General features: G+C 45.3%; 1 long non-coding RNA gene across 2 annotated transcripts; it reads left to right on the forward strand.

The window, feature by feature from the left end:
- Window positions 1-908: 908 nt before the first annotated feature.
- LOC116788980 lies at window positions 909-14767 on the forward strand. Of its 2 annotated transcripts, XR_004357825.1 has the most exons (4): window positions 909-1005; window positions 5533-5735; window positions 7266-7404; window positions 11882-11912. It is a non-coding gene; the product is annotated as an uncharacterized LOC116788980 (long non-coding RNA). The 2 variants fall into 2 exon arrangements; XR_004357826.1 differs by lacking the exons at window positions 7266-7404; window positions 11882-11912 and adding an exon at window positions 14179-14767.
- The last annotated feature ends 1735 nt before the right edge of the window (window positions 14768-16502 follow it).

Here is a 16502-nt window from a genome sequence, read left to right on the forward strand (position 1 = left end):
GTTCTCTCAAAAAAACCCCAAAAAACTCTTGGTGCCATCCTAAATGTTTAAATGACCTGTAATTAAATTTTGGTGGGTTGCATATACATGGGGATGTGTGTATGCATAAAACACATTAGAAATGCAGTTAGGCTAACAATTAAAAAAATTCATTTCAGGTGAAAAATGAGAACATCTAAAAAAGATTCATACAAATATTCTTGCTTTTTTTTTTGTTGCTTGGTTTGGTTTTTTTTTTTTTTTTTTTTTTTTTTTTCCTTTTTTAGGGAGGGTAAATTGTCATTGGACTTGACACAAGTAAACCTTTAAGCCTGACCATTCTAAAACTATGTTTTATGGTGTCTGGGACAGCTACATGAAACATTTTTATCAGACTGAATTGTGATGGTTGTCCTTAAGTAAAAAAAGTTCCACAGGTAAGTTAATTTTAATGCCATTTGAAAAATAAAATAATCAAGAAACTGTGTCACAAAAGCTTTATTAAGGTGTAAACGGCAGAAGATGTTGTGCCTCAGGTTGGATAATTTTGCTCTGCAGATGACACAAAAAAAGTCATGAGTGGATCCAGAACCATTTTGCTTCTGTAAAGTTCAATGCCTAAAGAAAAAAATGTCTCCTTGCTGTCCATAGCATCAGACCCTTTGGACAGAGTGGGAATGGGGGGAAGAGGGAAAGACAGATTTGAAGATTAATTCCTGTCTTCTACTTTGGAGCTTAATGTTTAACCTCTCCATGTTCTGGAACCACCCTGGTTTGCTTGAGGCATAAACATGGAGATTTCCTTCAACATTGAATAATTATATTTCTGGTTTTTTCACTGGACAGAGAGGTTGTGTTTTTACTCTGTTGTCCTTTGCACCGGAGGTGAACTGGAGGGGTTGACACAACTGGTACAAGCAGAGTTGGAGTAGAGAATCCAAACCCAATCCATGCTGTGGGGTTGAGCTTCCCACCTCTGGAGGAGAGGGATCCTGCCTGCCAAGGTTACCCATCAGTGCCTGCTCTGTGAGCGAAATTCCATATGTTTCCTGGAAAACACTCATTTTAAGCAGGGCGTGGGGTGTGGTATGTACAGTTGTGGCTGTACATGAGACCCGAGGACCTGAGGTGGAGGAACCTCCCTCAGTCAGATGATGTTCTCACTGGCTGGGTCCAGATAGGACGGGATTTACTTGTCTGGGAGTCCTGCACCTCTCACCTGAGGGAAAGCTTTTGAACAGGGTGCTGACATATCATTTTATGGCATGAACCATGAGAGAAAACATGTGCAGGGGGGGTGGATCTGTAAAAATAGTTCTTTAGTTAATTGCTTAAATAGAAAGAAATGTGGATGCCTTCAAATGCACTGTTACTATAGATAAAACCAGCAGTAAAAACCTCCAGGTGGAGAGGGGGGTGGTGGTTCAAGAAAGGTTTTCTCTTTCCTTTCTATGGAACAAAGATATTTTTGATCATTTTGGCTGGTATAAATACAGACAAGTAGGAAAACGGGCAGAGAGGACCTTGAGAGATGGTCTATCCCTCTACCCCGAGGCAAGATTTGCCAGGTTTGAGCCATTCCTGGTGACAGGAGAGTCTGTAGCTCCTTGACTAATTTATTCCAGTTCTCACCTGTCCTTCCTCTTAGGAAACGTGTCTAATGTTTGACCTATATCCTCCTTGCTGCAATTTAAACCCATTATTTCTTGTCTTATACCCAGTGGACACAGAGAACAATTTATTACCTTCCTATCTGCATCAACCTTTTACATAGTTGAAGGCTGTTATCATGTCTCCCCCTCAGTCTTTTCTTCTCTAGACTAAACAAACCCAATTCTTTCAATCTTTCCTCATAGGTCATGTTTTCTAGACCCCTGATCATTTTTGTTATGGAAATAAACATCCTTTAAATCAAGTTCTGTGAATCAATCTTGTGTGGAAAGGAAGGGAAACAGAGAGGTTAGAGTTAGCATTGGGAACAGGAATCTGGTGGTGAAAGAAGTGAATTTTCTGAGGTCTACTGAGAGTACAGCCTTCCATTCTTCTTTGGGTTTAGGAAGTATATTGAACACAATTTTCTTTCCCCAATTTTCTTGGGAAACGTTTTTACATATTTGCCACCAGAAGGAAGACAGGATTCCATGCCCACAGGCTGTAAGCAGAGTGGTCTCTGGGAAAGCATTGGGAAGGTACCAGAGAGGTAATTTTAAATTGTCCTTCATGCAGACTTTCTAAAATCAACTTTCCAGCAGTGATATCAACCCTTGTTCTCCAACAAGTGATGTAGGCCAAAAAATGGTTGAAGAGTGGATCATAACTCTTGGACATTTCATGCAATCAGAGAAGCACAGAAGATGCTGATGAATATTTACCTTCTGTTTTGCTTGTAATATTCTCCTTTATTACATGGGCTGCTCAGAGAACATTGGAAATACCAGTACAACTGTTTCAGCTGCAAAAACCATCCAAGGCTGTAGTCCAGCTGAAAATCCATCTTGTAGAAAAGACTGGCCTAAGGGTTGCCACCGGTTTTCTCTATAAGGGTGATTTTTTGATGAGGAGAAGACTCCTGCTGCTCCTGTGTTCAGCCATCCCTCAGTGCAGGAATCTACTGGAGCCCAGAAATCTAACTTGTCCTCTTCATCAGCTCTGTGGGTTATTAGTCTCTGTGTAACATCCCACTCATGACCAAATGCCTCAGACCAAGTCCTTTTAAAAGCTCTACCTTGCCTTGACCACTGACTAGATCATGAAACTGAGGGAAGAGGGAATAGCTGTCACAGAGTAAGGGTTCACAAAAGTGTTGGATCAAGATATTGATCCAGCAGGCCCTAAACTACAGTAGTTCTGCAATCAGGACATTATATTTGTGCAACAGCTGATTCAGCAGGGTGCCTCAGAGTTTAGGGCCAGTGACTGGAAATGGATTATTGTTGGATGGACATCCTGGGACCTTTTGCTTTGGGTCTGCTGTTTTGTGGTCGAGAGAAGGGGGATCTGATGTGTCTTACAAAATTTTGATCTCTTCTATGGAGTCACTATGAGCTGGGTCTTTGGCACTGAAGAGTGAAGGAGTTAAGGAGATTGCCATGTTAAAAACTGGGGCTGCAGAAGGACCCAAGAGAAGTTCCCTGTGTTTATGCTCCTTTCCATCCTTAAAACACCATGGGCTGAGCTGAGGTTATTTTAGGTGTTTATCTAGACCCCAGATTATGGAGGACAAGGCTCCAAGGCAAGCACAGCCTGCAGCAGCCTTTTGTTCTTGGTGGTTTGGATGGTTGATACATCGACTCACCATTTCTCTGTTCCTCAGAGATAAGTGTGAAGCTGTGGTAAATCTAGTTTCAGATCAAAGACACTGCAGCCACATGATGTAAAGCACTCAAAAAATATTCCTCTGAAGGCTTTATGCAGGGTTCAGATATCACCTGTCTTTCCACAGCCTGTATAAATAGTAAAGCCAGTGGGAGCACCAGGCTGCATGCTTTGGCTAAGCTGAGAGAAGTGTTGTGTGCTAACATCTGATCCAGATCCCTCACTAATGGACACAGAAGCATGGCCTTGTTGTTCAGGCTGCAGAACAATGAACCTATAAACATGGGACAGCATAAAATTTTATAGAGAGAGCTGAAAGTCCAAGAGCATCTGAAGTTGAGTGCACTGATGCACCTTGAAAAGGAGTTCAGGAAGATGCATTAGAAGAGATGGAGTTTGGGAGCCACAGAGAGACAAGTTCCTGTCCTGGCAGAGGAGATGTTGAAAGGTGAGAGGTTTCCTGTTAGCTGGCATGTGTTTTGTGAAGAAACTTCCCAAGTGTCCTCTCACCAGAGGCAACACTGATTTGACCTGTCAGACATATTAAATTCAGGCCTTGTCTGTGATCAAGATAGCTGAGAGTTCTCACACTTTAGCAAAGGTCCAAAATAATCACAATGTGGTGAAGAAAAATGCTTTTAGCTCTGTGCAGACTACTGGGAATGCTCTTCCATTTTCTGTCTGACCCAAAGGTAAAGGCTCACTTATCTTCCAAGAGCCAGACTCTAGAGGATGCATGAGTGCTTCCTCTAAGCAGAGTGAAGGAGGCCAGGGACAGTACTTTGGCTGAAGTGAGACCCTTCTGCTCCTGAGGTGCCACTAAGCACATCCGTTCCAAAAAGCAGTTCTGCTTTGCTGCGTTAGGTCATCCTGTTGGGTTTTGGTTTTAGGTATTCTCATTTTTACAAATATCTAAGGAACCTCAACCAGCTGTAAATGGTGTTGTAACAGAATCAATCTTAAAGGCATTAAAGGCAGGCTTCCAGCATCAGATGCAATACTAAAATTTGCACTTCTGAGATGGTCTCCATGTAATTTCTCCCATATGGACCCTAAAATCCCAGATACTCTAAGATGAGATTTGTGTGAGACATAGGGCCATCACTAATTAGCAAAGACCCCAAGCACGTGTTTAACTTTAAGCATGTGCTTTTCTTTCCCAGGACTCCCTAGAATTAAGGACTTTAACTGAATGGGTTTAGGGATATGCTTAAAGCTAAGCACGTGTTTAGTTGCTTTCTTGTGCTCTGGCTTTATTTGTTTTTACAGGAATAAGAGAAATGAAAGATCCTATTACAGATCAAACACAAATAAATGTCCAAACCACAGCAGGGAGGCTTTACTTCTTGGTTCAGAGCCCAATGAAGTCAATGGAAAAACACCCCAACACCTCAGTGGATTTTGGAGCAAAGTCCTCAGAGAACTGACGATGAACCCACTGCAGAAACCTGTTGAATACCTCATGTTTCTTTGCAAGGTTCCCTTATCTTGTATCCAGATGTTGCTAACAAGGGTTTTTATTAGCTGCTGAGAACTACGAGAGCAGCAGTTTTTCAGATCTTAAAATCATGCACATACAGATGAAGTAGAAACAGTTTTCTCTGCAGTAACAATTGTGGTCTGTGGAGCTGCGAGTGTATTTTGAAAGTTCCCCAGTTCTTATGATAAAATCCCAGAATGGTTTGGGTTGGAAGGGACCTTAAAGCTCATCTCATTCCACCCTCTGCCATGGACAGGGACACCTTCCACTAGACCAGGTTGTTCCAAGCCTCATCCATCCTGGCCTTGAACACTTCGAGGGATGGGGCAGCCACAGTGTCAGTGGGCAACCTGTGTCAGTGCCTCACCACCCTCAGAAACAAGAATTTCTTCCTAATCTCCAATCTAACCCCTCCCTCTGTCAGTTTAAAGCCATTCCCCCTTGTCCTGTCACTCCAGGCCCTTGTAAAAAAACATTTCTTGGTCCCACTGATCTCAAAGTGTTTGCTCTGTCTTTCACACAGTGCAGTGAGGTAAGTGTTGTCACACAGTTCCTCAGGAAAATGTTGCCTCTTTTGTAGAGGGAAAGGTTTACACAACAGGAACAGCAGGTTCCTTTGAATAGCATTTATCTTTGCTGCCTTTAGATCTCTACGGTCTCTACAGCAACACCTGACTTACTCATTTGGATTCTCTTTTTAGGCAGGGAAGTAGCCACTGCTTGAGAGCAATCTGATCTATTTTTGATGTTCATTTCAGGATGAGACAATGCTGGAGACTTCTCTGTTTGACCAGCTGAATTTCCACCCATACACCTGGATTTTGATCCTGTGGGTCAGGCTGAAGCTTTCCTCACTTCTTCAGAGACCGCACTAACCAAGGTCAGCAGAACTGCCTGAGCCATCAGCCATCAGCCAGTAGGGAAAATGATCATGTGGCATCTTGTCAGGCTTGTCATGAAGGTAGGTGTCATTAGAAAGTGTTTCTGCCTCCTCCTTCTCCTCCTCCTCCTTGGAAGTCATTTGGGTCACAGTACCAGGGCCATGGGACAAGCTTTGTCCCAGCTGGGGAGCAGAGTGCCCACGAGAGTCTCTGGAGAACTGGTAAGCAGTTAAGGCTTGCTAAGCTGATATTGCTTCCTCTTCTATTATTACTTGTGTTTACCAGGTCAAATTGACATTGGTGTGCAAGGATGTGCTGTGGCCACATCAGAGCACCCATCCAGAGTCTCTGGGAGATGGATAAGCTGTCAGTACGTGCTGATGTCACTGCACTGGCTGTTATTGCTGGGTCAGAGTGACACTGATCTACAGTGATGAGTTATGGTCACACCTTCATTTTGCTCTGTCACTCCAGGCCTTACTTTCCCATCAGTGAAAAACTTCTGGTGGTATCCACTGACAGCAGCTCTGGGGTTTGGTTTGTTGGGAAAGGGTTCTGTACCAACTGCCAGCACAATGGAGTTGTCCTGTTCTAAGTTTAATAGAGTCAAAGAGAATGAAGTGATATTGTTTGCAGTTTGGATGCTCACTGGGGGAGCCCCACAAAATCCCATTAATGTTTTATTCATGTTTGATATCTTGGTCTTTAACTGATTTTAAAGCTAGAGAAAAAAATGCCAATGTTCACTAAATCCTAAAATGCAAACACGAAATGTTGGACCTGGTCTTTCTTTTCCTTCATGGTTCAAAGATTGCGGGCAAAAGGATTTAAAGCATCTTCTTACAATAACATCAAACCAGAGCCTGGCTTTTAGATATGTATTTCTGTTGAGTGCCAAGACCTGTCCTTTTCAGTCATTTCACAGAACTGGAAGACACAAATCAGCAGGTAGAGGTGCAGTACTAGTATTCTAATTATTAATTCTACTTTTCTCATGATTGTGATCACAGGAAACTTTTCTTACTTGTTCCCTGGGAGAATTATTTCTCTTACCTAGCCCCCCCCATCTTAAATTTTTTTGTAGTCCCCTGAATAGAATCTGCAGTCCTTAGTAGCATTAAAAAAACCCAAATCAACCCATTGACTTGAAAGGAAAATGTTAATTTCTTCAAGGAGGGTAAAAATACTTCTATTGCTCAAACTTAGGTAATTAGACTGAGGACTTTCTCCAAAGTAAACTCTGACAATCAGACAATCATCTTTGGCTTTTGCACTTCATGGAGTTTCTCTTACATTGTTAAATGCATTCCATGTTTCAGTAAATGACACCAGGCTCACCAGCAGTGACTGAGTGATTAGTTTATCATCCTCTTAGTGCAGCCATCTAGATCTTTAACTCTTTAAGCAGTGGCATTTAAGACTTGAGAACACCCAGGATCATGCCTGAGGCTTTAGACATTCTCAATTCAAGCAAATCTTGGATATCAAGTGAAAATGAAGAAAAGAAAGTAGGTGGTTGCATTCTGATGACACTTTAAACAAGTCAGGTAAGTTAAATTGCTAATAAACACCTCTCTTTTTTTCTTTTTTTTTTTTTTTTTTTGCCCCAGAGGAAGCTAGTTCCTCTTTCTTGGGACCATTTAGGTCATTGGGTGTTTGAGCAGCATAAAATTACAGAGGAAAATTGAACAGCATACAAAGAGACTGAAAAGTGACAAATCTGCATTTCCTAAGACCCAGGGATGCAGGGTAAGTTTTTTTGGCTGGATTTACAATTCATGTCTCACGAGCCAGTAAAATGAACAGTTTTGCAAAAGAATTGATTCTAAAAAAATCATGTGAGCTGAAACATACTGAGCCAATGCCCTTGTGCTAAAATCTTTCATGTGCAGGGATGTGTAAGTACATAAAGCTTGGTAGCAACAAAAGTCTTTGGAGAATGAAGGGCTTTACTTACTTACTTATTTTACTTACTTACTTTGGAAAAGAAAGGTACAGGAGGATTTTCAGAAAGAAGGAAAAGACTTTGACCTGTGAGCTGCTGCTCAGCATCGTGGATCTTCATCTATCATCTGATCCTGCTCAGTAACACGAACCAGATCACTCTGTGTGCCCTCTGCCATGGGAGACATGGAGCTGCTCACCCTGTAGAGACAAAGTGTTTTGGGAGCCCTGTTGCTGGGAAGAGTCTGAAATGTAGGAACAGAGCATTTACATGCCTTGGGCAACAGAACAGAGCCCAGCCTTTGCTTAGTTTTTATTTTAAAAATGCCTTCTGTCCACTGGCTGTGGTTTTTTGTTTCGTTTTGGTTGGGTTGTTTATTTCAGACTGGACTTTGAGTTTTGCTGGTTTGGGTGAAAGGAGTTTTTGCCCAGGAGGGTGGTTCTGTGTGGACAGGGAAGGGATGATGTGAGGTGAGATAAATTCTGTGTTCTGGAAAGGGTGGAGAGTGGATTGGGAGATACCCCTGGGCAGCAGAGCTGTGCACCTCCTGCAAGTATAAACACACTGGTTAGGTCTCCAAATTTCTGGAGGCTCTTGTTCAGCCCCCAGATCATAGCCATTCTCAAACCTGTAGATATATTCAGGCACCTGCTTCCAGTGCATCTAGCCCAGCAGAAAACAAGATGGAAGTGATCCAGTTGTGCCATTCATTTCAAGGCACCTCCTCTGTGGTGGTCTCCTCATGGGCTCTTGGTGACTTACCAGCTGGGGAACCCTTGAAAAAGGAATGGTGGCTATTCTGGTGGCTGCCAGTGGTGCCAAGAGAGGGAAATGAGCCACATGGCAGCTTTGCAAGTCCGAGCTGCCTCATAGAATCCCAGAATGGTTTGGTTTGGAAGGGACCTTAAAGGCCATCTCATTCCATCCCCTTGCCATGGGCAGAGACACCTTCCACTATCCCAGATTGCTCCAGCCTGGCCTTGGACCCTTCCAGGGCTGGGGCAGCCACAGCTTCTCTGGGCAACCTGTGCCAGGGCCTCACCACCCTCAGAGGGAAGAATTTCTTCCTAATATCTAATCTAAATTTATCCTCCTTCAGCTTAAAGCCATTGCTTTCTTGTCCTGTTAAATGGCACCTCTCATGGCACCCCACTGAGAGAGATTCTGTCAAGCTCACCTTTCATGGCTGCAAATTTGTGCTTTGGATCTGGGGTTTGTCTCCACTATGCCTGACTCAAGACAGTACTCATGGACTCTAAGTCCTCTTTGACCTTCTCATTTTATCCTCTGCTCCTCAAATTCTGCCTTAATCCACCTCATTTTTATCTTGCAGTCCCTTAAGCCCCAACCCCACTCAGCTTCTCTTCTGCCCTTCCCATGCTCAGCGTGGTCTGGAGTGGATGGACAGCAGGATTTCCTGCCCACTTTACCTCTGCACCCAGTGTTATGTAGGGAAGGAATGATGGGATATGAAGTGACTTGCTGAGGGCTTCTGGAGGCAGGACAGGTGACTTTTTGGCAGCCATGGACTTACCTCTGTGTTGGGTCTTTGTGAGGAACGTTTGTAAGCTGATGCCAATTTTATAAATGACGTTGCACATTTGCTTTCTGCAATATTTCTTCGAACTGGGGTGTGGTGGCGCACACAATACCTGGTTCTGAGACTTGTTGCTCTATCAGGTATGTGTACAGAGGGTGGGAAAAGGCAGCAGAGTCAGCAGGACAGAGGTGGAACAGGCAGGAATGCAGGGTGCAACCAGGGGAACAAACAGGTCCTCAGGGAAATAGCTCTGACTTAGTTCTGCTTTCCCTGACTCAAAGTGTAACATCGGTGTGTGACTCCAGTGTGCCCAGAGGGCTGGGACTGGGAGATACCAGTGCTATGCTAAGCCCAGATCCTGCTCAAGTAGGAACTGCTGGTTTAGACCCTCCGTCCTGGGACTTTTGTTCAAAAATCCAGGTTTAGGGCTGTTTCTCTTCACGTCTGGGGGATGCTGTGCACCTGCCAGGTGTGTCATTCTGGGTTGTCACTGCAGACTAGTGCGAGCCTGTCATGACACCTTGGGGCCTCTGGCTTCGGTCCTGTTTTCTAGAATTGCACTTGGCCTTGCCTTGGCCCTTTGCCCAGACCGAATTTGCCTTCTTGGTTTTCACTTCTTTCCCATATCGATTTTCTCTCCTGCTCTGTCTTCCTGCTGATCCTCTGGGGTCCATAAACCCTCTGCCCAGGTGGAGGGAGCTCTGTGGGGGCGAGCACCCCCTCACTTCCAAGGTCCCTTCATATGTAAGAGGGAGTGAGATATGGGATGTCTCCAGACTCGCTCCCTTTTTGCCATTTCAGTTTTTTTCCCTCTTCGAACTGACTTTTAGATATTCCTTTCCTAAAAGTCCCTCTTCTCCTTTTTTTTTTTTTTTTTTTTTTTGATGAGCCAGTTCCTCAGTTTTATCCCTCCGTAAGGTGTTCGGTGACTGGTATTTTAAGAAATAAAAGAAGTGTAGATCCTGAAAACATCCTTTAATAGAAAGGCTGGTTTGCCTGTGGGATTAGACACGCACGGAACACACGTACAGCGCTGGTTTGCCCACATGGTTTGGATAAGGTATCAGGGAGGACAGACTGTCTTTGCATTGAAACCTGCAGGTCAAGAAATTGGCCTCCCTTCAGTTCACGGGCTGCCAGCCAGTAATGTAAGGCCCTGATGGCTATTTCTGGAAAATGCTGGAAACTACAATGCGTTTAATCTCTCATTTCCAGGCGTGGTCGGTTTTGCTTCTTCTTCCCTTCTTCTTCTTCTTCTTCTGCCATGGATGAGAGGTGAATCACTGAGTGTCTCTCCATGATGGACGGGGCAGTACAACCTTTGTTCCAAGTGCTGTAAGGGAGGGATCATATGGAGTCTCCATGTCATGTTACTCTTCCAATATGTTCCCAGGGGCTGGAGTCCTGCTGAAATGGTTAGAAAGCCTTTTGTTTGTCAGGTTGGAATTTGAGGACCTGTTTAGAACTAGAGTTTATTTTTTATTAATTTCGGAGAATGGTGCAAAATACTCTTGTTCTTCCAGAGTGGAGGCTCTGACATGCCTTTAGTTCTGATTGCCTCCATGTTTTTTAATTACTCTTCACTGTTTAGCATATGCTTAGCCACTTGGATAAAGTAGGTTCCTGGTGATTCAGCCACTGCCACAGAAGCACAAAGCTGAACCTAGACCTTCTGAAGCCCGAATTAACTCCTTCATCATTAAGCCAACCTTCCTTTAGGCATCCCAGTACTTGCAGCACTGCACCAAATCTATGGCCTTTGAACTTCCCAGGTAGCTAAAGTCCCCCTTTGGGCTGCTGAGTCAGTGCCTGTGTATGATGGAAGCAGTGAAGGGGAAAACAAATAATTGTTTATTTAGAAAAGAGACAGAAATTAAATCAGGTTTGGCTGCTGTTGGCACAAAGTGTGCCCTTGCTCAGGTGTTTTTGGGTCGTAGCTGTTTGGGAGAGGAGGTGGGCTTTGATTCTGCTTACACTGGTTTTTCTTTGCCCCAGAAGGAAGCAGAGCAGGTAGCAGTAAGTAAGAATGTCTCTACCTTGAAAATAAACTCAGCTAACACCTTACTCGTTAGCTTGCTTTATAAATTATAGAACAGAGAGCCTTGACGTGCTGTCGTTAAGTAGGTCCTGCTAAAAGGTTTGTCAGGAAGGACTGCAGCTGTGTCAGGGGAGGTTTAGGCTGGATATTAGGAAAAGGTTCTTGCCCCAGGGCTGCCAGAGCTCCAGGAGTGTTTGGACAATTCTCTCAGGGACAGGGTGGGATTGTTGGGGTGTCCTGTGCAGGGCCAGGATGGCCCTGGATGATCCTTGTGGGTCCCTTCCAACTCAGCATATTTGATGATTGGATGAGCAGGAGCCTTTCCTTCAGAAACCATCTTTTTTGTGTCTGTGGGAGGCTCATGCTCTGCTCATCCACACCCACTGTGTAAGTTTGATCAGTGAGCACTTTCTAAGAATGATGATTAATTGTGAGCATGCACCTTGTCACCAGGCAACTGATACAAACAAGCCCCACCAGTTTATTATTGCTGAAGATGGAGGCCACAGGGCATATCCATGTTTCCCAACAGGGAGCCCATGGCAGAATCCTTCCTCTCTGCTTTGAGGTGAGGATGTTCACATTAACAAATTCGAAACTCATCCACGTGCTGATGTTTCCCAGCACTTGCAATAACACCTGCCTGTAAAGTCCTTTGCTATTGCTGAAAGTCTAATAGAGCTGGTGTGAACTGTTTCTGCAGCAGATGTCCTGCTCTGCTTATTTACACCTTGGAGTAGTGTCTGAGATCATTGAAGCTTCTGCTGATGGCAGATCTCGAGCTACAATTAAAGGGACAAGGACAAATGTCGGCACCCCGCGGTTGTGTGGAAATATCAGAGTCGCAGCAGGACTCAGACAGAGCCACGTATCAGTACTAGAGACACACTGGAGTGGTTTGCAAGGCCAGGGAGCTGCCAGCACTTGTGGTATTCTCCAGAAGTATTCATGACTCATCAGATCCAAAACGAATCTGCTTATCTCCGATGGCCATATGGCCGGATGGCGCTCGTTAGAGGAATGATGGTCTTTATTAGTACCAGCCACAATTTCTGAGCAGGAGGAATGTGTTCTTTGCCTTCTGGAGGTCCCCCTTGCTTCTCAGGGTTGGGGCTTTGATGGAGTGGGGAGTAATACAGTTATTTATGGGCTAAAGGTAAGGATTCTTTCCAAAAGCTGCATGACATCAGCGCGTGTTCTTCTTGTGACACCGACTGAGGAAACCAGTCGATGTGTAGATGATTTTAAAACAGATGTGTTTCTAACACACTTCAGGAGAATGTTCACAACAGACTATTAAAACAGCTCTACCTTCATTTCATGAGTCGTGTTGCTGAAGCACTTCCTAATCACGGAATTCCAGGATCATTAAGGCTGGAAAAGAGCTCCAAGATCATCAGGTCCAACCTTTGACCCATCACCACCTTGTCAACTAGACCAGAGCACCAAGTAATTTCTTGAACACCTCCAGGGATGGTAATTCCATCACCTCCATGGGCAGCCCATTCCAATGCCTAACCACACTTTCCATGAAGGAATTCTTCCTGGAGTCCAACCTGAAATAGCCTCCAACCTGAAAGAAACCTCCTAGTTTTGAGGCACCAGCATCTCTAAAGGAACAATATTTATCAGCAGAGATCTCAGAGTCTTGCAGCAGAAGACAGACACTCCCTGTATGAACATTTCTAGCCTTGCTCAGTCTTGGGGATCTTTGGATAGTGACAAAGTGAACAAGTCAAGTAACAGCAATTTAAGGTTCTCCCTGCGTGGGACACTCAACCTTTTAATAGCGTTCTTCAAACAATAAAAATCATCCTTAAAAACAGGAAAGAGCAGACAATCCTACTGTTTCAACTGCCATGTGTCTGATTACCAAAGACTGCCTTTTTAGAACTGCATTATTTTAATGTTCCCACACAGTGTTTTTGTAGGGATTTGTAGAAAAAAAAACCAAAAAAACCAAAACCGTGTTTGGAATAAAACAGCAATGCTGAACCTGATTCTCCTCTTAGCTCAGGAGTGGTTCTAGACATGGTCCTGACACCTCAGCAGAGACACTTTAATGTAAAGCAGAAATAGAGTCCAAGCTGGGCCCAGTCCTGTGTTTTAGAAGTATGAATTTATTTATTCAAGAGGAGGCAGAAAATTCTGGTAGAACAGGCCAGCTCTGAAGCACTCAGAGAAATCATGAAAATCTCAGAGTGGTTGTAAAAAATGTTCCTTTCACCATTGAAGCAGCTGCACTTGTTTTTACCAGTCGTAGTCCAGCTCTTTAGTGAAGAGCTACTTTGGAAAACATAATCCCTTGGAGTTGTTTGCTCAGTTCCCTTTGTTTTAATTGACAAGCTTAGGCAGCTGAAAGGAAAGGGTAGGAGGGAATTGATCTGAGCACACTTATGGGCATCCTGTAATTCATGTCATTAAAACGTCTCTGACATATGCCTTTATTTATTTATTTATGGTTTTAGGCTTGTTTCTGCTCAGGCACAAATCTGGTGAGACAAGTTCTTTTATTTTTTTTTCCTCAAGGCGGGTTGTTTGCAAACTTTAGAGCCCAAAAAAAGGTGCAGCTGCTCTAAAAATAACATAGGATGCAAGAACTGGTTTGGGAAGGTCCGAGACCAGAGGCATCTCCTGAAATGCTGCCATTAGAGGAGAAGTTTTCCTTGTAAACAGAGCTGGCCTAATTTCCAGAGGTGCTGAACACCAACCTGCAGTGCTTGTTGGTAGGTCCTGAGCACACAAAACTTGGAAACGGGTCAGGTGTGTGTGGCTGGGATTTTATCAGGAACACGTCTGGGCAAATCCACGATAACCAGGTTGAAACAAAAGAGAACAAATAATTGCCCCTCAGCTGGTGACCTCTGTGAGCAGAGCTGGGCACTGGGGCTCCAGGAGACCTGCCGGTTCCTGGGCTTCTCGCTGCCGCTGGCAAAGTCTTCTGTCACAGCCAAGGTCTGCCCAGGGTGAATCACCTCTTTGTCTGGCCATTCTTTGCAGGGTGAGGTCCCCAGTGACCTGGTTCTTTGCTTCCAGAGGAGACCAATGGTCTTGCTGTCCAGGTGCAGAGATTCCCAGAAGGTTTTTCACGGAGGACAGAGGGGAAAAAACCTGGCTGCAGAACCCCAAGTGGGGCTGGGACCGAATCACTGGCAAGAACCCCACGGACCCCCCCTTCACCCACGTAATCAGAGGGAGGTGAGCCTTGCCTTGAGCACAGACACAATGTTTCTATTTTTGATGTCCTGGATCTTTAAAGTTGCATCCACCGCTGAATTAAGCAGTGTTTGCTTTTCAAACCTTCCACATTTGTATTTTTAGCTCCGTTTTGGCATCACTTTTTTTGGTTGGAATATATAACACACTGGGTTGTTTAGTGTGCCTGGACCGAGTTCAGCCGATGTGTAACTCCACGGGCTGGAGCAGAAGCTCCGTTCAAGGTGAATTACACTCTATGGGGCTGAGGAAATACAGCTTCTGTAGAAAGGCAGCTCGGCTCCCTCGGTAAATGCTACACTATTTCCATCCGTGGTTATTCCTTTGTGGTTTGGGTTATGTATTTACATTTTACGGAATAAATACTACAGCTTTCCCCATGACTAACACTTCTTAGTAACCAAGGAGCTACTCAAATACGCTCTTGCCTCCTACGAGAGCCCAAACCACACTGCTCTGCCCTGGCTCTCTGGCCCCAGCTGGCCACCTCCTCGCAGGGCACGGTTAACCAGCGTTACATAAGCGAATTTTGGGATCTCGGTTTGATGGGATGTCTTAGGAGAGAGCAAGGACTGGATGCCGCGGGACTGAATTTCTCAGGGACAAGCGTTTCCAGCACGGCCGCCCTCTGATCCCAACAAAATCCGAGCGAGGTCTTCGGACAAAGAGCACAACTGCTCCCACAAAGAGGGAGCGCCCGTTGCTTTTCCCGATCCAGAGGTCTGTTTTAGAGCTATACAGGCCCTCGTGTAAACTTTGTTTATAGACTGGAGTATTTTCAATGAAAATGTTATTTAACTTTAAAAAGTTGCACAGCAGCTACTCCCAAAATTGTTTTCACTTGTTAAGAATAACACACAGTGTGATACGTTTGAAATGGCGATAGCAATATTTCACAAATTTTGATGGATTCATAGTCCAAATACCTTGCTAACAGATGTTTCTTTTAAACTCGGAGTGGTATAGGAATAACTCAGAGATATTACCGTGTCAGCACTGCCTTTTATCTGTGCGTGTCCTTTCGGTGACATCCCTGGGCTTTTCTAATGCATGGGTCAGGTCTGAGCTAAAAAAAAAAAAAAAAAAGAAGTGAAATATGAAAAGGAGGCGTCTGTGATGGGATGGTGTGTGAGCTCTGGGGCAGCGCTGGAAGGACGCCGAGGTGCTGGTGTGGGCTTGCTGCACACTTGGGCACGGCAGCCCGGTGGTTTGTGGCCACGTGGCTGGTTCACAGTCATCGTTTCTGAGCTGGTTTTTGGTTGTGGTTAATTGATGAGCTTCGGAGTTCCCATGGCCACTCCACGACCACATCTTTTGGTCTCATAAATTAACCAGCTGTTCTCACCGTGGGTGACAGTTTGCCCAACACAAAGGGATACCCCAGCAGGGCAAAGGGGCAAGATTCTGATGCCCTGGTGGAGTTGGCTTCATTTATTGTGGGGTCGTTCAGTCTACTCCATGCCTCCAAAGTATGTGGCATCCATCACTTTTCATTAGGGTGTCCTCCCCTGGAGCTGCCTTCTCCACGCCTTGTTCATACATCAATCCCAGTATGCCCAATTGATGTGCCCTACTGGGAGACCAGTCTGTCCCCAGACTCCACTTGGGAACAGTCTCAAGCCTTAGGATGTCTGGCTCTTAGTCTCAGCCCCAAAGCTGGCCCAGGGCAATGCTGGGGTTGAACTGCGGGGCAGGGAGCATCCTTCCTCCAGGAGATCCCTCTGGAGCAGCCAGCTGTGGCCTTGGAAAGGTGCCTGCTGCACATCCAGGTGGGGGTCTGGGCACCCGGCCTGGTGGGAAGGGGGAGAGAGCTATGCAGGCAGCCAGGGAGGGAAGGGGCAGGAGAAGGATGAGAAAACCTGGAGGGCGGGTGGGAACCCAGGTCAAGGAGCAGGGAGCGGGCTCCCAACCCCGGGGAGGGGACTCTCGGGTGGTGGGAGCACAGGAGGGACCCTCTCTCTGCCGCCGTCCCTTTCCCCGAGCAGCTCCTCCTCGTTCCCAAGCGCTCCCTCCCATCTCCTCGCGGGAGAGCCGCTTCCCGAGCCCCCGTTCCCAGACCGGTCCCTCGGGGAGAGCCTCGCGGTGCCCGCACCTCCCGGGGGACAGCG

The sequence above is a fragment of the Chiroxiphia lanceolata genome, chromosome 6 (assembly GCF_009829145.1).
Source record: "Chiroxiphia lanceolata isolate bChiLan1 chromosome 6, bChiLan1.pri, whole genome shotgun sequence".
NCBI classification, from domain to species: Eukaryota; Metazoa; Chordata; class Aves; order Passeriformes; family Pipridae; genus Chiroxiphia; species Chiroxiphia lanceolata.